Here is a 24,329-nt window from a genome sequence, read left to right on the forward strand (position 1 = left end):
GAAAATGAGCACATGAAAAATGCTCAACATCATTACTCATTAGGGCAATGCATACACCTACTTAAATGACTCACATTTCTTAATTTCAAGTGTTGACAAAGATGTAGAGCAATTGGAACTCTTATGTATTAGCAGTAGGAATGCAAAATGGTGTAGCCACTTTGGGAAACAGTTTAACAGTTTCTTACACAGTTAAACATATACTTCCCATACAACTCAGAAATTCTAGTCCTAGGTATTTACCCAACCTTCACAACAATTTATAGATGAATATTACTTCTATTCATAATAGCTCCAAACAGGAACCAGCCTACATTTCCATCAATCTTCCATCAATAGTTTATCTATATGGAACACTACCCAACAACAAAAAGTAACAAACTAGTGATACATGTAACAACCTAGATGAATCTCAAAACACATTATACTAAGCAAAATTCTAGGAAAAGGAATGCTAATGATTGAAATCCGACCAGGGGCTGTGGGTAGGAACATGGGGTGATCAAAAGGGGCAAGAAATGACATTTGGGCACGATGGAAATGTCTCTGTCTTAATTGTAGTAGGGTGTATATCTCTATTAAAACTCACTGAGGGGCACCTGGGTGGCTCAGTCGGTTAAGCGGCCGACTTCGGCTCAGGTCACGATCTTACGGTCCGTGAGTTTGAGCCCCGCGTCGGGCTCTGTGCTGACAGCTCAGAGCCTGGAGCCTGTTTCAGATTCTGTGTCTCCCTCTCTCTGACCCTCCCCCATTCATGCTCTGTCTCCCTCTGTCTCAAAAATAAATAAATGTTAAAAAAAATTAAAAAAAAAAACTCACTGAAAATAAAGCTGATTTTTTTTAAAGTTAAATCACAAAAAAAATTATCAATGACAATGTGAAGAAATGGGACTTCTCATACATCCCTGGTGAATGAGAGTATAGATTTGTACAATGACTTAAATAACAATTTTACACTATCTAGTAAAGTTGACAATGAACCCTAAGACCATAGAACCATAGCACCACCTTAGGACCTAGGTAATCCACTTTAACTACATTTAACTACACGGTGAGATATGTACACGAATGTGTGCCCCATATGCATCAATACAGATCTCAAAAACATGACTAAGACTAATAAAAAAAGAATATTGAAATATAGCAAAATAAATTATCTTTGTAAATTTTGAGAAATATCAAACAATATTAAATATTACTGTGGAAACATTATTGTGTAAAATATATTCATAAATATGTGTAAGTAATATAACTCACAACTTTAGGACAGAAGTTAGCCTTTATAAGGCAGAAGAAGGAAACTGAGGATAAATGTATATTTTAAGCATATTTAAACATAAAATTTAAGTATCTATAATGCTTATTACTTTTAGAATTATCTGAAACATTTACAACCAAATTTTAGCATTTTTTATTTCTGGAGTATAAATATGTACTAATCTCTGTTTACATATACATTGGAAATAGATTCCTGTTTAAAAAATAATTTTTTTAATATATGAAATTTATTGTCAAATTGGTTTCCATACAACACCCAGTGCTCATCCCAAAAGATGCCCTCTTCAATACCCATCACCCACCCTCCCCTCCCTCCCACCCCCCATCAACCCTCAGTTTGTTCTCAGTTTTTAAGAGTCTCTTATGCTTTGGCTCCCTCCCACTCTAACCTCTTTTAAAAAATAATTTTGAAAATGACCTTTAACCACAAAACATAGGTAAAAAACTATAACCAAAGGAGATTTTATACTCAAGGAAAGAGAAATACTTGAGGAATCAGAAAATTTTGTTCTTTAAAATCTTTAAAGAAATCAAGAAGATAGTACCCATAAAATACAAATAGGAGCTTATGAAACAAAAACAAGAGAATATAAAACTAGAACAAGGAGATACAAAAAAAAAGAAGCAATTAAAATTTTTATAAATGAAAAATGCAGTGATTGAAATTTTTAAAACTCAGTAGATGAGTAGATTTAAAAAGAGGTACAAAGAGACTTAATGAATTAGAAGTTAGAAATGAGTAGATCCCAGATAAGGCAGCAGAGAAATATAAAGGAAGGAAAATTATAGAAGAGAATTAAGATATATGGAGGATTTATTGAGAAGTTTTAAGATATGTCTATTGGAACTTCCAGAAGGAAGTAATTGCTAAGAATTTTCCAGAACTGGAGAAAAAACATGAGTTGTCAAATTGAAAAGATCACACAATACACAAGCAGAATAAATACAGTCAGATTTGTATCCATACATACCTGTAGTAAAATGGCAAAAAAAAAAAATCAATGAAAAAGAGCTATGGACAGAAAAGAAAGGTTGCTCAGAAGAAAAATCAATTGGCAGCAAACTCATCAGCAACAAAAGAAGCCCAAGACAACGGAGAATATCTCCAAAGTATGGGTAGGAAAACTTAGAACTTTTTTACCCTAATTAAGCAGAGAGAGTAGAAATAATGATATTTTTAGGTGCATAAGTGAGAATTATTACCCACAGATATCTGAAAGAAGGGATGCATTTGAGCAAGAAGAGAAATTATCATGGAATGTAAATATGAAATAAAAGGGACAACAGTAAGTGAAGAAATTGGTAAAATTTACTTACAAATTGAAATGTTTCTATTATAAATAATAATATAATAGAAAACGTATCCTCCAAAAATAGACAAAGCACTTAGGTTAAAGATATAAAAATCATGTTGAGTTCCAAGGACATCTCATTTCTGAACACTGTGTTAATGTCAATAGCTTAGAAAAGAAACTATAATAAAAACAGCAGGTACAATTAAAAAAGAAAAACTTAGAATTAAGAAATGATTAAAGACTAGGGGCACTTGGGTGTCTCAGTCTGTTGAGCATCCAACTCTTTATTTCAGTTCAGGTCATGATCTTTGGGTCCTGGGATCGAGCTCCGAGTCTCCTTAAGATTCTCTCTCTGTCTCCCTCTGCCCCTCTCCCCCTCTCATGCTCTTTTTCTCTCTAAAATTAAAAAAAAAAAAAAGAAAGAAAGAAAGAAAAGAAAAAAGAAAAAAGAGAAATGCTTAAAGACTAAACATGGAATATAATCATTTTTGCCAATTTGAGATCCGTGTGCCATCCTAAGGGCTATCCACAGTCTGGTCCTAAAGATGGTAGAGGTGTTTATGGCAGGTGATCTAATCTTAATAAGGTCTGCAAAGCAAGATTGCCCTAAGCCATGTACGTCTTAAATCTATTTTAATGATAGTGAGAAATCTCCTGAAGTTATATTCCCAGTCATAGGATTTGATGTGTTATATATTGTCTTATACAGTGACTTAGAAAAATAACTCTCAACTTCTCCGGTGAACCAGCACAGTACCAAAGACTATAATTGGAGTTTCTTATAAATCCTTTAGATATTGCAGGCATAATGAATAGAGATGAGTTTCATTTGAATGCTTTGTCAATTATCATAAAAAGGAAACATCAACATGCCCCCTGCCTCTTTCTTTGGCTGCTCTCTGTCTAATAAGAACCTTTAAGCTTTCTGTGTCACCTCTGAGGTTAATTAACATCACTCAGAAAATATCTGAACAGAAGCTGTAGGAGACAGACCATGTGTTGTCACTTAGGAAAAGTTGCAATTAGGATCTGCAGACAAATGCAAAATTCTTAGAAATTTTACTTCAAACCAAGATAAAACCACATTATCATGAAGGAAGTGGTAATGAGTAATTTGATGCCAAATATAAAAATGTATATATGTATAACTATGGTTATGTTTATAAAATTGATAAACACAGTCATAGAAAATTTGGAAATGAAAGAAAGAAAAAAATCCCATCATCTTGACATGACATTTATTGTTTCAGTTTATTTCCTTCTGATATTTTCTTCCTATGTGTACTTTTTCATGGCTGTAATCATAAGCATTTATACATTTTTATGAGGATTTAAATCACGACACTTTCCAGCTATCATTTTTAATAACTGTTCCATTATGGGAATGTACCATGATTTATTAAACCAATCACCTACTTTTGGACATTTTTAGCTACAGTATTTTGACCATTACAAAAATCAGTTCTGCGATCATCAAGCTTATAGCTGTTTTCCATATCTAGTCTATTTTCTTAGGATAGATTTCCCCAAAGTAGAATTACCAGACCAACAGGCATGAAGGTACTTATGATTCTTCACATCTATTGCTCCATTCCAAAAATGTTACAATTTTCAGTGACACCAGTGGGAGTGTTATGTTTCAGTTGACCAGCACAGATCTTGAGACTAAACTTTGAAGCAGTATCTCTCAATGGATGGTCCCTGGACTAACAGCATCAGCATCACCTGGGAATTTGTTAGAAATGGAAGTTCCCTGGCCAGCTAGAGACTTACTCAATCAGAAACCCTGGGGGTGGGGGCAGAAATCTGTTTCAAAAAGCCCTCCAGGCAACTCTGATGCACACCCACGTCTGAGAACCACTGGTTTAAAACCACTAGCCTCCAACTTTAGTTGCACATAAGAATCACCTGTGGAACTTTTAAAACCTACTGAAGCCTGAGACACATTCCCAGAAGTTCTGATTTAATTGTCCAGTATACACACATACATATAAATCATCAGGCCTCACCCCAGAATCCTTGGGATGGGGTCCAGGATCTGTGTTTAACAAGCCCTCCAGATGATGCTAATAGACATTAAAGTTTGAGAACCACTTATCTAATGGTCTGCTTGGAAAAGAACAGTCCAGTGGCTCTGGTGCACAAATGCCTATACAGTTATGTGTGCATGTGTGTATAATATTCAGATATTCATTGTTGGAATCATAGCACTTATGTATTTTCTATTTGGATTTAAATCACAACAGTTTTCCACATTGCCACTTTTCACAGCTATCATTTTTAATGACTATTCCATTATGAGGATGTAAAATTAACTTATTAATATCAATTACCTTCTCTTGGAGATGTGTGTGTATACACACACACACACACACACACACACATTCATGTATGTAATCAAACCAAAAAGTATATAAATATATAAATACATGAGTATGGACAAAGACCAAGACAGAGAAATATAAGTATTGGTTAATTTTATGGTGGGGGGAGATGTTGAATGGTAACTCGTTGCTAGTTTTATCATATTTCTTTAATTAGTTAAACTAATCATGGTTCATATTTGTTCACCTACTGATTCCTAAGAATAATTACTTTAAATATAAAGTTGGGGTGTTCTGAGCTATAGAATCTGTTTTTAAAAAAGAATTGGCTGATTACTACATGACTAACTTATAAAGAAAAGGGAGGCAAAACTTTCCACAAGCATAAGGAGAGATCAGTAAAGTTATTTAAATACAAGCATGCCTTGAGAATGAGGAAGACATTGCACCTTTATTAACTGAGACTGGAAAGCTAATATTAGATGATACTAAAATGACAGGTGACTTTGCTTTCACTGCTCTTTTTTTTTTTTAACTTGGGCTTTAAGAGAAGGCTGATGAGGCATCCACAGCTAAGGCTTTTGGGCCAAGCTGCCAATGGGCACAGGACATCCAAGGTTCACTGCCTCCCTCATCTATAGTGGCAAGAAGAGTCACAACACCTTATCCCAGTTGGAATGATCTCTGACTCAGACCACCACAGACAAGTTAAAATACAAAAGGAAAGAAAAAGCAAAAGGGAAGAAACAGGAAAGGGAGAGTGAAAGAGCATTCAGGCTAGGAGTCAGGAGGGACGCCTGGCTTTTCATTTTCTGAAGATCATCTTGTTACTTACTAAATTTTTGCTTAATCCATTAAAAAATATAAAGGGCTCATTGGCTGTAGTCTCATATCAAAATAGCAAACTGGCCAAAATTGTTCATGTCCCTCTTAGTCATTAGAACTACCCCAATTAGACAAGTCCTCAAGTTATTTACATAAGTGACCATTCTCCCTGCGGGGGCAGGGAGAAGAGGGATCATATTGTTTCTCATTGCTCCTTCCTTCCTTCCTTCCTTCCTTCCTTCCTTCCTTCCTTCCTTTTCTTCCTTCCTTCCTTCTTCCCTTCCTCCCTCCATCCCTTTGTTTTTTTCCTTTCTTTCTAACTTACCTAGTAATCTTCAAAAATACAGTGAAAAAAATCCATCTTTGACACTGGACATACCTGAAGATTTCTTAACTTGGGTTCCTGGACCTCTCAGTGGAAGTATGGACAGGCTGTACATGGTCTCTGAATGCCCTAACATTATAAATAATAAGTTGTGTGTAAGCGTGTTATGGATCTTTTTCTGAGGTGGCAGATCACAGGGTATATCAGATGATCAAAGATATCTGGGCACCAAGAAATGTTGCTAACCACTTGCTGACATAAAGCAACCTTCCTTCTAGAATTGAGTCTCCAAAGTACATTCAGAAAGTCAGTTCTGGAAATGGTGGAAAACTATCTACTTGTAAATACTGAACCAGATGGTGAGCTGCTGAGGTGTGCTGGCCTGACAATGGATGATCTCAAACAGGTTGGAATTTTCATATCTTACCCTCTCTAAACCACATTTGAAGATAGCTAAACACCTCAGGGCTACTCCCTCCTTTGCTCTATATATCCACTGAATCTAACTCCCTAAATAACCATCAAGTTCAAGGAGTACAATTGGGCCCCAGTAATCTAAGCTAGACTCAGGACCTTAAAAGGTAATGGGGCAACAAGCCAAAGCTCCCAATGCCTGTCTTTATTCCTGTTTATTCTAACAACTTGCTAGAGCTATGATGTGATTAAAAACATGGGCATTAGGGTTATTTAGACTCACATTCAACATTTATTTCTAAATTATATGTTCTTTGACAAGTTGCAACGAGGTGTTTTTTTTCTTAACCATCTGAGCCTTGGTTCCTCAATCATAAGACAGGAATACCAAAAGTATCTCTGCTATATAGCCAAAATGAGGACTGAATGAAGTAATGCATGAAAAGAGATCAGTACAGTGTCACAGTGTCCTTGGAAAATGTTATATGAGTATTTTTTAAAGTAAAAGTTGGATATTATACCATAATTACTATCAGGATCATTGTGAGAGCTTGGCCAGCCTGGCACTGAGAATAATCCTCATGCAAGAGTAACTTCAGCTATTTGGATCCACTGACTCTGTTAAACTAAAATTTTTTGGCAGGGGTTGGGGGGGCAGTGTTTGGATTTTGTTTTTAACATAAGGCTTCAAAATATTTTAAGAGTAGTAATAACCAACAGGTTATTTGAAGATAAATCAAACTAATAGTTCAGCCAGCAACTGTCTGTAATGTTAGAAATAAGCTATTTCATGCAACAATGAGAGGTAGATGTGCAGAGTGTGCTATTACTAATCTCATGGATGAAATAACAAATGCACTTAGAGGCTGTGAAAAAGTCAGTCATTTATATGTCTGCTCAAAATCTGATGGTTTTGTTAAAACATATGTACAGTCAGCTATGACCAATGAAACCATTTCTAAGATCACTTTGTACTGGTGGTTGTGGTAGATGGGGAACCACAGTTATATTTCCTGAGTTTTTATTATAAAATTTTACATCAAAAGTGTAACTGACAAAAGGTTTTAAAACCATTAATCACTTGTAAATCACTTGCAAATTAAATAGTGTGTACACTATAGGAAGACTATATGTGGGAGTCTCTGCTCTTTGCTGGTTCATGTTTTAGAAGGACTTCCTTCAAAAAGCTTCTTCAAGTTCATTCTCATTCTAATCTTCCTCTCTGAAGCATCCCCACTCAAGCTCACAGTACACAGTGAAAGGAGATGAGTAAGCCGGGATTCAAAACAGTAGGCATCTTCTACAGATGGGCCTCAAGCAGGACTGGTTGGTCTCACAACCTGTTCCCTCAAGAAGATCGACATCCTCTAGCTTGCACTGCATCCTCTTCTCTGAGGCCATGCACATTTCCAGAATGAAAAAAATAAAATGAACTAAAAGGCTATTCTCTCTCTATGCCTAAGGATTTTACTGATAGCATCCACCAGTCTTCCTTGTCTGTCTTGCCTGCTCTATTCCATCCAGGTAATGCAAAACCTCTCTGAAAACAATAATGATCCCAAAATAGTTTAGAGCCCTGTATAATAAAGTTTTATCTCTTGTCTTTTCTCCTCTTCTTCTCTGTCATAACCAGGATCCAATCATCTTACCCAGGCCTTCACATCAGAGATAGCTTTGGATGAAGACAAAATTTGTTTTGTGAACACAAATGAGCTTCCTGAGATATAAGATTCATGAAAGTAGGGATCATGTCTGTTTTGTTTGCTATTGTAATACCAGGGCCTGTCACATGAAGGAAACTCAATTAATATTGACTGATTAATGAATTCAAGAATTCTGCTTGAAAATACCATCTTCTGTCTTCTAAAGAATTCATGACACCTGAAATTCTCACCTTTATTGGCTTTTTTAAAGCATGGCATTATATTGCAAGATTGAGATTCAAATGTTACCTGTAAGGACAATGCTTTAAGTTATGACCCACTGAAAACTTAACTCAATTTTTAAAATAAGCTTTAATGTATTAATTAACCTAATATATTTATTTTAATGCATTAATTAATTCAGAGCCCACTGAGAAAGAGACAAAAGACAGAGAAATTGTGAATTACAATGCTGTGGCAAAAACTCTAAACTGAAAGTGGGGAATTCAAGCTCCATCAAATAGATGACCTGTTTTCCTTGTTAAAAAATGTAAAGAAAGTATTCTGGCTTGCCTTGTTGACAGGATTGCTATTGAAGCAAACGACATAAGGAATGTAAAAACTCATTTTATAAAGAGCTATGGATATACAAGAATTTCTCACTAGCTGGATCCAGTGGACTTTTATGTTTAGATGGTAAGAGATACCTGTGCTAGGATTTTAGGCAACCAGAATGTCCTCACCTGATAAAACAGAGGAAAAAAACAGGGGTCAAAGATGAACTCTGCCACTTCCCAGTTTGACCAAAGGCTGCCTGTATGTGCAAGACCATCAGCCAGACTAGGAAATACAGTAAAACTTTGGATTGTGAGTAAGTTGTTCTGCAAGTGTTCTGCAAAATGAGCAAACATTTCTAATAAATTTTAACTGGATAAATGAGCAATGTCTTGCAATGCGAGTAGTACATGATGCCCAATGTCAAATGATCAAAATTGACCCAATGTTTCTTGAAATTTGCTTTGATGTACAAGTGATTTGGATTACAAGCATGTTTCTGGAACGAATTATGCTCACAAACCTAGATTTTACTGTATTGTGGTTGCCTCCTACGGAATTTAATTTTATGGTATGGTTAGGGGTAAGTTCCCATCATTTTCACATGTATCATACACATGTCTCTTGGCACCAGGATCCGCCCCAACTTTCCAGGAGACATTTCCAATGACCTCTAGGAAGTCATGCCAGGGGAGCATATCTTGAGTATCAAAATATTCTTCCATCTTCTAGGAAGAATGCTGAGCCTCTGTGGGTCTTAAAATCAACTACAGACTGGTTAGATGGAGTCATTCAGTCTCCCTTTGCATAAAGTATTCCTGGAAACCTAAGAAACCATCCACCTGCCATCACATAGCAGCAGAACTAATAAATACATATATAAATGCCCCCCAATTATGTGTTGCACTTGGTGCTAAGAAGAGTAATATTTCCAAATTCCTGAACTAATTCTCTCACATCAGACCACTTAATTTATTTTGGGAAGTGAGGGAGCTAACATTAAAGTTTAACTACAATCCGGTGCCAGCAAAGAATCCGCTTTTCAGAAGCACCCAAGACTTGTGCTAACATAATTTTAACTCAAAGAACATAGAAAATGGATTACAAGAATCCTTGTGCCGATGGATGTCAGATTGGAAAAGCCATAGCTAAGGAATTCTAACTGTATTCTCTGTGTTCCATGGTTAGTTTGACCCAGGTCTAAAACTGCACCTTTGAAGATTGTGGCATTGTTGATGAAAGTTACAAGCGTAGGAAACAGGAAAGTATGATGTAATTTTTATAAGTTGTGTGAGTTCATTTAAAGTTGGATGGAAAGTTGTCTAATTTTTTACATGCTGCAGACATTTAAAAGGAAGGTTTGTTTGGAATTTTTTTAACACTGAAAATGGTTGCTTAGCAACTCCTTCCTGCATTGCATGATGCTGTTTTGATTTCCACCTGCTGGAGTAAAGCATCAATAAAATTATTTCTTTGCAAATCAGAAAAGTGGGAAAATGAGCCAATGACTCAAATGAATGCATGAGACACTTGTAAAACTCCAAAGACTTCCAAAGACACGTACGCAAAATATAACAAAGCAAATAGATGTTATATTTTACAAAATGTACTTTAACAAAATTTAACAATAGCCCACTCTTCCCAAAATGAGGCTGTTTCAGTATAGTTTCTATTGTAACCGAAAATGTGTTCAGACAGAATATGTAATTGCCTGTGTGATAAAATCTGAGGGATAACCCAGAAAGTTCTGCCATCCCCAAACCTCCCATTGACACACAGTACCCAGAATTACTACCCTTGGAGGTGGTCCCTGAGTTGCGAGTTTATATTCAGAAGATCTTGTCAACATGATGTGCTATCTGGAGGGCTAACACCTTAACACTGTGATATGTGCTATAATCACACTATATATTTGGGCTTGCACATGTATGTCCAGAAGATTTATTTTCCTCACAAGGCAGTTGAGCTTAGGGTATGCTGCCCTAGATGCTTCAATCATAATGAAGACATCCAAATAGTATATATGGCAAAGACTGCTAATTGCATGCCTATATCCATTTCCCCTTCTTCTATAGCTGTAGAACACTTAATTTTCAGCTTGGTACATTTCTCAGTCTCCCTTGATTAGAAGTGAACTTGAGCCAAATTTTTCCCAAAAAGATGTAAGCACCAGTATTATGTGGCAATAGATTTCATTTAAAACACTGCTTGCAGACACTCATTGCTCTCTTTGTCTCCATCCAGTTCCCTGGAAGAAAGATGTCATTGCTGGAGCTTTAGCAGCCACTGTAGACCCTAAATTCAAGGGCCAAATGTAAGGATAGTGGAACCAAAATCTGAGAAATACATAAACAGTGTACACTCCAAAACCTCTTTGGAATGACTAGAGAAAAATAAGCCTCCATTGTATTTAACACACCATTATTTTGAGTTTTCTGACTCATGTAGCTGAATCCCAGCCTAATTATAGTAGGCTGATACAATAAGGCAAAGCTTGATTGAAAGAGTATGAACGTACTTTCCCCTTATACTTTCAAAACAATAATACAATGTACCTGAACCTCAGTAGCAAAGAATAAATGGACACTGCCTACTTTACAAATATCTGATTTATACAAATCAAATACTGTAAAAGGCAGGTCAGTAAGGAAGCAAAAAGTCTGGCTAGAGACTGGGGTTTCTTTCTTTTTGTAGCAAAAAAGCCAGAAGTGATCATGACTCTGATAGAGCAATCAGGGACAAGCTTTTGATATGACTCAGTTACTATGAACTTTTATGGCCCTTGTAAGTTATATGGAGTAAATTTCAAAGAGGTTCAAAGGGTGAATCTAGCTTGCCAATTAATTCACTGAGAAACATAGTTTAATCACACCTTAAATTCATTTCCATATTTTCTTTTTCTAAATCACCTTGAATATTTATCATAGACTTAAAGCCTCCTGGACCCAACAATTAACTACTTCCATACTTGCACTGAGATTGGCTTCCAAGCTTTTGTAAGTTCCAATAGTTAATCAGTATGGCGTCGTGGCAAGAGAAAACACTCTTTCTGGTACACATATTTAGAGCATGGATCACAATCTTGCTTGTATCTCAAGCATAATGTATTCAGTGTACAAGATGTGGGAACTGCAGCCACACTCTCCAACTTCAATATGGCTCTGTCAGTGGCCAAACTGAAGAAATCAGGAGACTATAGATGCTGGAGAGGATGTGGAGAAACGGGAACCCTCTTGCACTGTTGGTGGGAATGCAAATTGGTGCAGCCGCTCTGGAAAGCAGTGTGGAGGTTCCTCAGAAAATTAAAAATAGACCTACCCTATGACCCAGCAATAGCACTGCTAGGAATTTATCCAAGGGATACAGGAGTACTGATGCATAGGGGCACTTGTACCCCAATGTTTATAGCAGCACTCTCAACAATAGCCAAATTATGGAAAGAGCCTAAATGTCCATCAACTGATGAATGGATAAAGAAATTGTGGTTTATATACACAATGGAATACTACGTGGCAATGAGAAAAAATGAAATATGGCCTTTTGTAGCAACGTGGATGGAACTGGAGAGTGTGATGCTAAGTGAAATAAGCCATACAGAGAAAGACAGATACCATATGGTTTCACTCTTATGTGGATCCTGAGAAACGTAACAGAAACCCATGGGGGAGAGGAAGGAAAAAAAAAAAAGAGGTTAGAGTGGGAGAGAGCCAAAGCATAAGAGACTGTTAAAAACTGAGAACAAACTGAGGGTTGATGGGGGGTGGGAGGGAGGGCAGTGTGGGTGATGGGTATTGAGGAGGGCACCTTTTGAGATGAGCACTGGGTGTTGTATGGAAACCAATCTGACAGTAAATTTCATATATTAAAATAAATAAATAAATTAATAAATTAATTAATTAATTAAAAAAATGAAAAAAAAATATGGCTCTGTCACTGATGTGTGACCTTGGGCAGGTTATATGTACACCATGCCTAAGTTTCTTCACCTGTAAAATGATGGCAATAACCATATCTACTTCATAGAATGGCCATGAGAAGCAGATGAGATAATACATAAAAATGTATAGAATTGTGTTGGGCATGTGTCAAGTGTTCAATAAATCACAACCATAATGAATTTCTCTTCCATTTAGCACAAGGTCAGGTAGGGGAGGGTTAAGAGCAGGTGAAGGTATGGGTCTTGGTGGTAGGGCCAAGGCAGCATCTCTTTCAATTACTTGTTCCAGTCCTAAGTTTGGACAAACTTAAATCCACAAGAAAGAAAAATAGAACATGCAGGAGAATCAGTAAGTTAAGAACCCAATCTCTCTTTGGAGCCTAACATCTTTGAGCTGTGGACAATTTAACAGTCTGGTGAAGACTATGATCTCCTGAGAACGGTGTTCATAGATACAGAAAATAAAGTACAGAGGGTCCTTAGAAGCTAATTAGAATGATATATAATCACTAAAATATTTTTAAAAGCACAACTGTAATTATGTAGTACCTGTGCTTCATTATTACCACATTAAATAATAAATATTTACCTGTATTGAGTGTAATTATTTTCTGTATTTTTGATGCTCTGGCATTTGGGAACTTAATCCTGGAGAGCCCTTTCCAGGGCTAGGTAATTCCTAGAGATAGCAAAGTACTCCCCTAAAAGCACAACTTTGATATGCAAGCCAACCAATCCAGAGCCAACACCCTCAACCATCTCCTTTATCAAGGAGCCATCACACACCAAGCCAATATTCTCCCTACCCAAAATAACCCCAGGCCACGTACAAGACAACTAGGGACTGCTTCTATTGCCCAGAGCTTGCTAAAATTATTCAAGCTATCCAATCCTAAATTTACTCAGTATACCTATCCCTGCCTTGCCCATCCTTTCCCTTAAAAACCCCAATAAAGGCTTTGGGCCATGCTCTCCCCTCTCTCCTTCTGCCTCCTAACCAATCCAGATGTTCCACATATGGCCCTGCATGGTGTGGCATGCCTTCTATTACTAGAGATTGGTGAGCATAAACTTATTCTTTTATGACAGCCATTTCGACGTCTGTGTGTCTTACCATACTGGATTAAAATAAATCCTGGATACAAATTTTAGAACACTAGCAGTAGATATAATTAACTTCATCATTTCAATATAATGATGAGTATAAATGATGTTTTGGAATATTTGCAATGGCTATAATGTGACATTATATTTATGCTTTTTTATGCTTATATTTATGGATTATATTTATGCTTTTTTAAGTAACAAAGACACAGGTACTGCCAATTCTACTATGGTTTTGCTTACATTCACAATTAAAGAGAATGTTTAATTTCAGACAGAAGTTAGTAAAAATAAAACTGTGTATTTCCCATCTAAGTTCAAAGATCCCTGAATTCTACGATCTGTGCATCCTAAAGTAAGAACTCATGTAAACAAATATAACTGGGTTTTTTTTGTTTTATTTGTTTGTTTTTTGTTTTACTCATTATAAAACTCAGGTCAGATTTGGGTTCTAAGAGTTCCTGAAACTTTCCTTGTAGACAATCACCAAGGAAGGAAGGCTAATGACATCACTAGGGAAGCTTCACTACTCTGAATATACAAGACTTCTTGTAATTGTTTAGAATCAGAAGAATACACAAAAACCTAGTGACAGTGGTTATTTGTATGAGGCGCCACAGGGATCATGCAGATGGTAGACAAGGACAGGAGAGAAATTGTTATCTTTTACCTTTATACATACTTATATCTATATAAATTCCCATAGACATATATATATATATATATATATATATATATATATATATATATATATATAAACTAAGATTATATGGCTATAACACCTATTTTTAAAAAATCTTTCAGAGAATGCCTGCATGGTTTTACCTCATACCTACTAATAGGTTAGAATGAGTTCATTACTCACATTGTATAAAGATAAATATTTGCTTACACAATAATATTGCCTAAGGCTTCCTGTGACCAGAGACATTATAAAATGTGTGTTTTTACTGAAGAAAATAAAGACAATCATCAGAAATAAGCATATACAGGACAGAGGCAAGAGACATGAAACTTAGACTCATAAATTTTGAAGAAAGCCACTTATAAACAAGTGATTTTGAACAGACTACCACAACTTGTAAAACAATTCTGGTCAGTTGATTGTAATTACCTGTGAGAGGATGGTCCACTGTGCAAACGATGTGTGACAAATTCCAAATTCTGAGCCAGCTTCCCTGAACAACAACCCTTCTCCCTTCACTTCTTCTCCTCAATCTCATCCTCCTCTCTGGAACTGTCCAGCCTTTGCGTGTTCAGGGAATACAAATTAAGTTCAACATTAGACTAAGCAAAACACAATTAGGAAGGTAAATCTGCCACTGCAAAGATCTGGCAGCACAGTACAAAGCCAAATTTTAACTGACTTTTGGATTATCTGCTAGTTTAAACACTGAGTCCGTTGGTAGAAAGTATCTATTAGTTTAAAAAATTTTTTTGCTATTTAGACAAAAGAAAATGGGAAATAGCCACTTGCTAGCTTCCATTTGGTAGCCAGGTTGGGAGATGAGTCTTTATAAGTTACCAACTCCTGGATGGGCTCAAAATCCTTGCACGTCTTTTTGTTGACCATGGCACTGGTTTTTGCAGTTTTATTTTAGCACTGGAACCTTCAATACCTTCTAACCCCAGCCCAGGGCCCCTGTCAATGCCCACTTCTTTCAAGAAATCTTCACGGCTATCTCTTACTTCTTCACACCTCTGTGACATTCACTTGAACTGGCCATTTTATTCATTTCTTGCAAACATATTCAATATTCCCAATAATATTAGAAGCTCCTCCAAGGCAGAATCCAGTTTTGTCTTAGATATCTCTCATTTCTAAGATCTAGCACATAGCAGGGCTTAAGAAATATTTGATGAAAACATGTAGGGAATTAGATAAAATCAGGAGGCTGTTAAAATGCATAAAGAGTGCTAAATATGTGTATATATTTAGAAATGAGATGGCATGTGTTCAGTGTCTCTGGCATTCCTTTCAGGTATATATGTATGGCTACAGCTCAATTTTCAAAATAGGTTGGGTAATTTTAACACTAGCCAGAAAAGGCAAATTTCACTACCTCAGAGATGATCTACAATCATGTAGTAGATGTTCACTGAGTACCAGTCTGGTGTCTGTACTGTTGTTAGTTTGGCTAAATGTGTAATAATGTTACTTTAAAAAACTATAAATTAATTATTATTTTATTTTACCTAAAATATTAGCTGTTTTATAGAATTTCAAGTGATTTGTGTATTTTAAAGCCTTAAGATATTCAGTTTCTACAGTAATCCTTTAAAATGGCAAATTAAAATTAGCACATTAAAATTTGCCTGAGTGACTGGAAATTCATCCACACAATTTATTTTCTCATGTCAAAAGTTTACATAAAAACCATCTAGTTTAAAAATTCAAATTTTTTCTTCTGTGATACCATCAAAGACTACACAAAGACAGTGTTAATATTTTAGAAGGAGTACATGTGGTCTTCTGTAAAGTTCATGGAGGTGTAAGGTGGGACCTATATTATCTAAATGTTTGGCAAGAAGAAATGATGGATTAGTTGCTGCCCTTCATTGAACAGCAGACAGAAGCATCATTCAGCAAAGATTACCACAGAAACTGTACCCTCGTGTTCAATGAAGGGAATTTCTGCTTCATTTCCTACCAGGATCTCAGGTGCACTGGCTTGGAAAGGGGGGAAGTGTGGAAACAAGGAGGGAAAGGCTGAAATGAGAGTGAGGGAGACAAATGTGAAGGAGAAAGTCAAATGAAAGAGAGGGAGATAAAGGAAAAGGAGAGAAGACAGAGAGAGGAAAGAACAATAGAAGGAAAAGATGTGAGGAAATAAGAAATCTATTTATGTATTAGAGGACAGTGAGTGCTTAACATGGCCACTGGCTACACCTATGACACCACAATGCTAAATGACACCCTGTCCAGAGACAACCTGACCTCATTATAGCTTCAGAGAGATTTTCAACCAAAGGAGCTACCAGAGGTATCAGTCCTGAAAGGGCATCTTGGAGTTTAAGGAAGCCTTGCTGAAAGACATAGGCCAAGCCCTTAGAACTGCCTGAGAGGCAGAGGCCCAAAGAAGCCAACAGTGGGGCGTAAGGAGGAGGCTCCTCCTTGGACATGATGTCCAAGCTCACATGCCTCAAAGTGTATAGAAGTCTCTGTACCTGACAAAAGGTTGGTGGATCAAAGTGATCAAAAGTTGAAAATTATCAAAAGTGATTCATGAATAATTTAAATATTTTATTTTAAATAAAAACTTATCAATATACATCAATATTCTACCCCTTGATGGTGAGTAAAGGCCTTTCTTTGAGCATGGATGCACTGACTAGAGTCCCACACCCACAATGCCAGAGCACTGATTTCCAATTTAGATTTCTTTAAAGTGGGACCAAAACTAATAAGAAAAAAACTGTGAAGCAATCTGAGAGTGAAATATTTCTAATGATTTTTATCATCCCCTTAATGTTGCACATTGTTTTGCCTACAACCAATTTGACTCTGTGTGTGTGTGTGTGTATGTTTTGAAGCTTAGTTTTTAAAAATCTTTCCAAAGGATTTGTAATGAGTAAAGTTCTTAGTTGCAAACAACAGGATTCATTATGACCGATTCATTAAGAAAAGGAATTTATTAAGAGATATTTGGAGACGCAGAATTTGGAGAGGGAGAAGATATACAAGTAGCTATAAACCAAATTTTCAGGAATTACGCTACAGAACTGAGCTGAGGAAACTGACACCACAGCTAACTCTGGAACCTCAACACAAAATAGATGCCCCACACCCAATCTCATGTCCATTAGTTACAGGGGCACCTGACTGGCACATCCAAAGTCACAAGAGAAATGGAAACATCAGAAGGAATTTAGGGGCACCTGGGTGGTTCAGTTGGCTAAGTGTCTGACTTTGGCTCAGATCATGATCTCATGGTTTGCGAGTTCAAGCCCCACGTTGGGCTCTGGGCTGACAGCTCAGAGCCTGTGGTCTGCTTCAAATTCTCTGTCTCCTTCTCTCTGCCCCTCACACCTGCTCACACTGTCTTTCTCTCTCTCTTTCAAAAATAAATAAACATTAAAAACTTTTTTTAAGTTTAAGAAGGAATTTAAAAGATCTTGGATAGTAGGACAGATGCCCATTATAACTTTTTAACCGAATATTCATAAAAATCAGCAATTCTTTCACACTTATTTTTCATTAGTTAGTTGATGAAATATTTTAACTAAATTACATAATTATAATATTAAATACAACTAGAATACAGTGGACACTGGTCATTGCCACATCTCTAGTACCTGAAACGATACCCAGTCTGGAGTAGATGATCAACAAGTATCTACTGAATAAAAGAATGAACTGGAATGAATAGACATGGTAACCAGGACTCTTGTGAGCACACAACTCAAACGGTTGTAGCAGACATTCATAGGCATTATAACCCTGAAATCTTCACTGTGCTGTGGGCATCTGTTAGGTTATTTTATAGAGGAAGTAGAGAGTTACAGTTATTTGGGGAGTTGATTAAAGAAAAATTAATTAAGAGATATTCTACAGAAAATTTCTATACTCTGCCATTAAGGGATAGACTTTTAGGATGCATGGTAAGATTTTTATTTTCTTTTCCTTAAAGTTTATATCCAATAATGCATAATTTTCATAACTCTATCAAACCATTATTGTACTGACCTACATTACAGTACTATGAGAAAAAGAACAGACATCCTATTTTACATTTGATGTGGCTCATTGTGAGTAAATGACTTACAATATTTATACAGCTGAAATCTGGCAAAGCCAAAACTAACTCCCAGACCTGTGTGTTCCTAGTTTGGTGTCTCTTCCACCTCACTACCTACCTTTACGCCTTTGCACAAAATGGCCCTGACAGCTCTCCAAAAATGAGTAACCTACAACATGCTGCCTTATCTCATCTCTTTGCAATAGATTCTTTTCTACAAGGTAGGAGATAAAGAAATATTGAAATTTCCATATGCTGTTTGTAAGCAAATTATTAATTCATTGAAGCTATTGTTGGATTTACTAGACTATGATGTAATTATTTCTATTTCTATCTTCCTTACTATAATGGAAATTGGGGTTGGGGAGAGATTATTCCTATTTATTCTTTGCACTCCTCCCCCCAGGCTTCTGGAGTCCCCCCAGAATTCCCCCCAGTTCTCAGGATTACAAAGAAGATGGAGAGACAAAGATAGGCTGGACATCACAGTGGGGGAAAGTGCTTTGAGAAAACACAGGTGGGTGGCTACAGAAATTCTGAAGACAGAACCAAGCCAATCAGACCAAACTAAAAGGCATAGGCCAAGTAGGCTGGATCCAGAACTCATGGCAGGAGACCCTCCACCCAAAACACAAAGTGGACTGGCATTCAGGAAGGACACATACAGAGGATGGGTGTGGGCTTCCCAGACCACTAGGCTAAGATTACTGTTTTCAGGAAAGGGACCTCTTCTCTTTGCCCTGAATTTGAGCAAACCTCCTAATGGAAGAGAGATTCTGCTCCTTTAAAAAGAGCAGGGCTCTGGGGGTGTCTGCCACCCAACTTTGGTGTGTGAGAGGAAGAAAGTGGAAGGCAATATGGGAACCAAAACCCTGGCACCAATTCTACTCCCCAGCATCTTCCCATAGAGCTCCCCCACCACTTCACTACCTCATTTGAAAAGGCCTGACAGAGGGGGTACCTGGGTAGCTCAGTCAGTTGGGCATCTGCGTCTTGATTTCAGCTCAGGTCATGATCCCAGGGTCGTGGGACCCAGCCCCGTGTCAGGCTCCGCACTGTGTGTGGAGCCTCCTTAAGATTTTCATTCCCTCTCTCCCTCTCCCTCCTTCTTTCTCTCTGTCTCTCTCTTTCTCTGTCTCTCTCTCTCTCTCTCCCCCTCTCTCCTCCACCTTCTCTCATATAAAAAAGAGTAAAGACCTTAATAGAGTAAGCACATCTCAGAGTAGGGGATGGAATATTCCTCTAAAAGCAGAACTATAAAAGCACCAAGGTAGTTGTTTGATATATGGAGTGACTCTCTCTGAGGACTGAGTAGGTAGGCAGGAGAGGAAGGTGCCTTAATGATGGGTAGAGTGTGCTTATAAGGAGGCATCAGAAATAAAAGCTGAGGGTGGGTCTGCCTAATAGACTCACTCGATCATTCCACACTTGCTGCTTCAACAAATGTTCACTGCATAGTTATGGTGTGCTGGGCATTATACTAGGATACGGAAGGCACAGAGATGAATAAGAAGCAGTTCCTTACCCTCAACATACAGAAACACAGCACGTGTGTGTGTGTGTGTGTGTGTGTGTGTGTGTGTGTGTAGCAAGGGCAATGCAATAGATGTACTGGTTCCTAACACATATCCCCTTGGTTCTCACTGCTCTAGCACATATCTATGCGTTCTACTGAATGCATCTGCAATTCTCCACCAGTCTTCTTTTCACAGCCAGGCACAGGCCAGAAGTGACAAGGATTCAGTACCTCCAGGAGCAGTCCTCTGTCCTCAGCCAGTGACAGATGGGAACAAGAGGATATCATTCAGCTGGCTTCTCCCTGTGTGGCCTAACTCTGCACTGGCTCCCAGAGTCCCGAAGCAGGCTCCAGTCTCAATTGCCCACAGTAAACTGCTTATAATATACCTTCCATTGGCTTCCTTCACTTCCTTCTCATGCACTTTCCTACCAGTACTTCTTGGAATCACTTCCCAAAATACTACTTGCACTCAAATTGCTGACTCAGAGTTTATTTCTGGGGAAATTCTCTAATCCAGGCAATCAGTTACCAGTTCTGGGGAGGAAATGAGCACTTTAACCTAAGTTTAAAGAATGAGGACATACATAATAGTAGAGAGAATCAAGGTGTCAGTGGGTAAGACATGCTGGCATTTTAGGCAAATATAGCAAGTGCAAAGAAAAGATACCAAAAGAACTTTCATGGTGACTGGAGAACTTAAGGGACTTTGGAATGGCTGGGGTATAAAGTGAAGGGTGGGGAGAAGTGACAGGAGAAGTAGGAGAAAGAGCATCTCCCTGCCCTGTGAGACCTCCGTAAAGAGGCTTGTTTTCTCCTGCAAAACACAGACTCAAAGCTTGGGGTCAAATGGGGCATAAGAACAATAGGATCAGCGGAATAAATCCCTTCAATCCAATTTATTTAAGAGTGCAGTGAATGAGAATAAATGGTAACTCCACTCTTCTGAACAATGCTTACAACAGGACTGTGCTAGGGTTTTCAAAAGCCCAGTTAAAATGAATAACACTTTCTCAGAAATATCACATTCTCATTATAGTTCTCTGTTCTCTTCCTCTTTCACCTGGAGAAGTCTTAGAATTAGCCCCCAAACAGCCTCTTAATGTTTTGCTAATAATACAACCCCACCTGGAAGCACCCAAGAGCAATCTGGAATAGGAAAAAAAAAGTTCTATTTTTAAAATGCCAGCAAAAAAAGACGCTGCCTGTGAAACTGTACCATAGAAACTGTTCACATCTAATATTTGAAAGAGCTACTGTTGGTATGAATAATTCAAAAACAGCTCCAGACAAATGATCCTGGGATTATATGGAAATAGAAAAAAACCTCCGGAGTCTGCCGCTCCTTTTATTAAAGCCTGGTTCACATTGAACACTGTTTTCTCTGGGGTTATTTCTACTACAAATGAGCAGTCAATAAGGCAGAATCTCTCCACCATCACGCCGACATGGGAGCCGGAAGGGAAGTCATTTTGATCTTCTATTCATTTTTACCTTGTAAATTATTAACTAAAGTAGATTGGGTAAAAATTAAAAGTAAGCAAATTAGTCTTCATTTGTTTATTTTAATTATTTAGCAGGCTCACAAGCTTCATTACAAAATTTACAGGAGGATGAATCCTCCCCTAACTATTTGTTGTTTGCTGCACAGATCTGACATAATTAAGAACTGCTAGAGGTGAGTGACACCTATATGTTAAATGAAAGGGGGTGGCTTTGGTGATCCATATTATATGGTTGACATCAGGCTCCATTCTGACTCTGTTAATTATAGCATTGCTGCCAAAATGTGTCAGAGCCATCCCAAGCAGTGGGTGCTGTATGTGTGAATGTCCCTGAAAGCTGAAATTCTATACAACCTTTAACATTACCCATCTTAAGTAAAAGCACTTGTAAGAAAAATCCCTCTTTTACAATCACATTTTGGCTCTCAATGTGTTAATAAAGCCATTAGGTAGAGGTGATTTTGCAATGTCAAAAAAAAATGACTTTGATGGCGAGAGAATCCTTGATGAAAAATTTCACTACCATTAGTGCCTCTAAGAAGTAAATAGGACTTCTCGGTTTCAATGTATTTAAGTTAATGGATCACTTCGTACTAGAAAGATGTCAATATGTAGGAGCTATCAGATAAAATGAGTCTGGATATTTAAGCTTGCATCTTACAGATTCTCTCAAGAATATCCCAAATGAAGTTTTCAGTTTGTACATAAAATAAACACACTGAGAACTGACACCAGGGGATCATATCAGATATATGCATTTATTACTCCTGTCACCTAATAAATTTGCTTATTTAATCATGATCTTTCAAAATACTCAACATGTAACGTAATAGTGTGGGGAAATTGGGGCAAAGGGACAATAAGGTTAGAAAATAAAAAGAGAACTAGGAAGGAGGCCGTGAGATCTTGTACAAGGCCTCAAATTTGGCTCTGAGCTTCCTAGCAGCCAAAGATAAAGAGGAAATATTATTTTCAGGAGGAAACACTTATTTTAAGAGGAAACATTCATTTTAAGATTAGTTATAAGAGTCACAGAACCCATGAGAAAAAAGACCAGTAAATGAAGAACAAAGTAAATGTAACAATATAGCCAAGTCAGATGTTATTCAGCTTAGTTCAACAAAAGAACATACCAGAATATGTAGAATGCTATAAATTAATGGTTCTCAAACTATAGCTTGTTAAGTATCACCTGGAAAACTTAGAGAAGCACAACTATTGGATCCCACCTCTAGAGATTCTGATTTAGTAGGTTTAGACTGGGGCCAAAAATATGCATTTTGGACAAGTTCCCAGGTCCTCCAGATGCTGCTGGCTCAGAGGCCACACTCTGAGAACCATAGCATAAATGGATTTGCCATTTTATAGTTCTTTCACTATAGTTAGCATCCTTAGAGACTTTATGCCATGCCCTTTCTTGTACGTTTCAGAGAGAGATCCAGTTGTAAAAATTGTGTAGACAAGAATTCATATATTGGTTATCTTGGAATAAACCAAGACACTTGATAAAAAATTCAATCACAGTAATTATTTCATAACATTAATGCTTACATCACATCCCTCTTCTTAATAACCCACCCCCAATCTAACCAATCTAACTTTTCTAAAAGACAAGTTGTAGAAGGATTGACTGAGATTTGTGTAAGGTCACCAAGTCTGTTTGCAGGATGTTCAGAACCTAGGTCAAGTTCAATCCCTAACAAGAGCATAACGTTCTGAGAAGGAGAACAGATAAAGTCAATGAAATTGATACTTGTTACTCGGAGGTCTTGGATTTTCTGTCCTGATGTGAAAACATCACCTATTATTCTGTCTCAAGATACCATGAAGAAGGGGAGAAGCAAAGGTAGCAGATGCAAAGTAAAGTGCAGGGCTTCAGCTGAGCACATGCTTTACATCCTGCTGCAAATGATAGCCCTTATGCTATAATGAATATTTTAAGAAAAGTCCAAATTCCAGAAACAAATAAATAATGCCCCTTTCCACTAAATAACTGCTTCCGTGCATTCTCCCATTATTAAATTAAAAGAGCTCAAAAAGAGCTCATTTTGCTATGAACACTTAACTCCAGTAAAAATTAGCATAAATTCTACATTGACATATTAAAGGGAAATTACACACTTGAACAATGAATAGAATTTACTCAAGGCTAAATCCCAGCATTGAATGAGGAATGTTATTTAATTCACAGATGCTGAAAACTCTGTGCAAAAACAGGAATATAGTCTTTGCTCATTTATTTAAAAAAATTTTTTAATGTTTATTTATTTTTGAGAGAGAGAGAGAGAGAGAGCATGAGCAGGGGAGGGGCAGAGAGATAAGGAGACACAAAATCCAAAGCAGGCTCCAAGCTCTCAGCTGTCTGCACAGAGCCCACGTGGGGCCCGAACCCTCGAACCTTACCATCATGACCTGAGCTAAAGTCACACTCTCAACCAACTGAGCCACCCAGACACCCCTGTTCATTTATTTAAATAACTGACATTTATTTTAATTATTTATGATAATTCCTCAAAGTGTATTTTTAATAATAATGAAGTCTTAGGAAGCTGAGCCCACCTGACAGCCCTTGACTAATCTTGGCTGAAAGATGTGATGGAATCACAAAGTTCTTAGGGAGAATTACACAGCTTATGAATTAATGAAGTTAAGAATTAACATATTTCTTTTACATCTCAGGCTTTTATTTATACAGCTGAAAATATATATTTTAAACCACTATAGCCCTTTCTGATTCTAATATTATGCTCTTATGAACTACTTGGCTGAGAGGTTGTTCTGTTCTGACATGAGAAATCTAAAGTCCCAGGAAGTTAAAGGATTTGTCCAAGGTTAAACACAGTGTACGTGTCAGAGCCAGGTTCAAAAC

The 24,329-nt window shown here is 37.2% G+C and overlaps 1 protein-coding gene and 1 long non-coding RNA gene across 3 annotated transcripts in view; one reads left to right on the forward strand and one right to left on the reverse strand.

The window, feature by feature from the left end:
* IQCJ (IQ motif containing J) overlaps window positions 1-24,329 on the reverse strand; it is a 458,243-nt gene that overhangs the window by 127,090 nt on the left and 306,824 nt on the right. The window lies entirely within an intron of this gene.
* LOC122242016 lies at window positions 16,634-20,378 on the forward strand. 2 transcript variants are annotated; one of them, XR_006222149.1, is made up of 3 exons: window positions 16,634-16,878; window positions 18,846-18,956; window positions 20,138-20,378. It is a non-coding gene; the product is annotated as an uncharacterized LOC122242016 (long non-coding RNA). The 2 variants fall into 2 exon arrangements; XR_006222148.1 differs by having other exon boundaries at window positions 20,152-20,378.

Source organism: Panthera tigris, chromosome C2 (assembly GCF_018350195.1).
Source record: "Panthera tigris isolate Pti1 chromosome C2, P.tigris_Pti1_mat1.1, whole genome shotgun sequence".
NCBI classification, from domain to species: domain Eukaryota; kingdom Metazoa; phylum Chordata; class Mammalia; order Carnivora; family Felidae; genus Panthera; species Panthera tigris.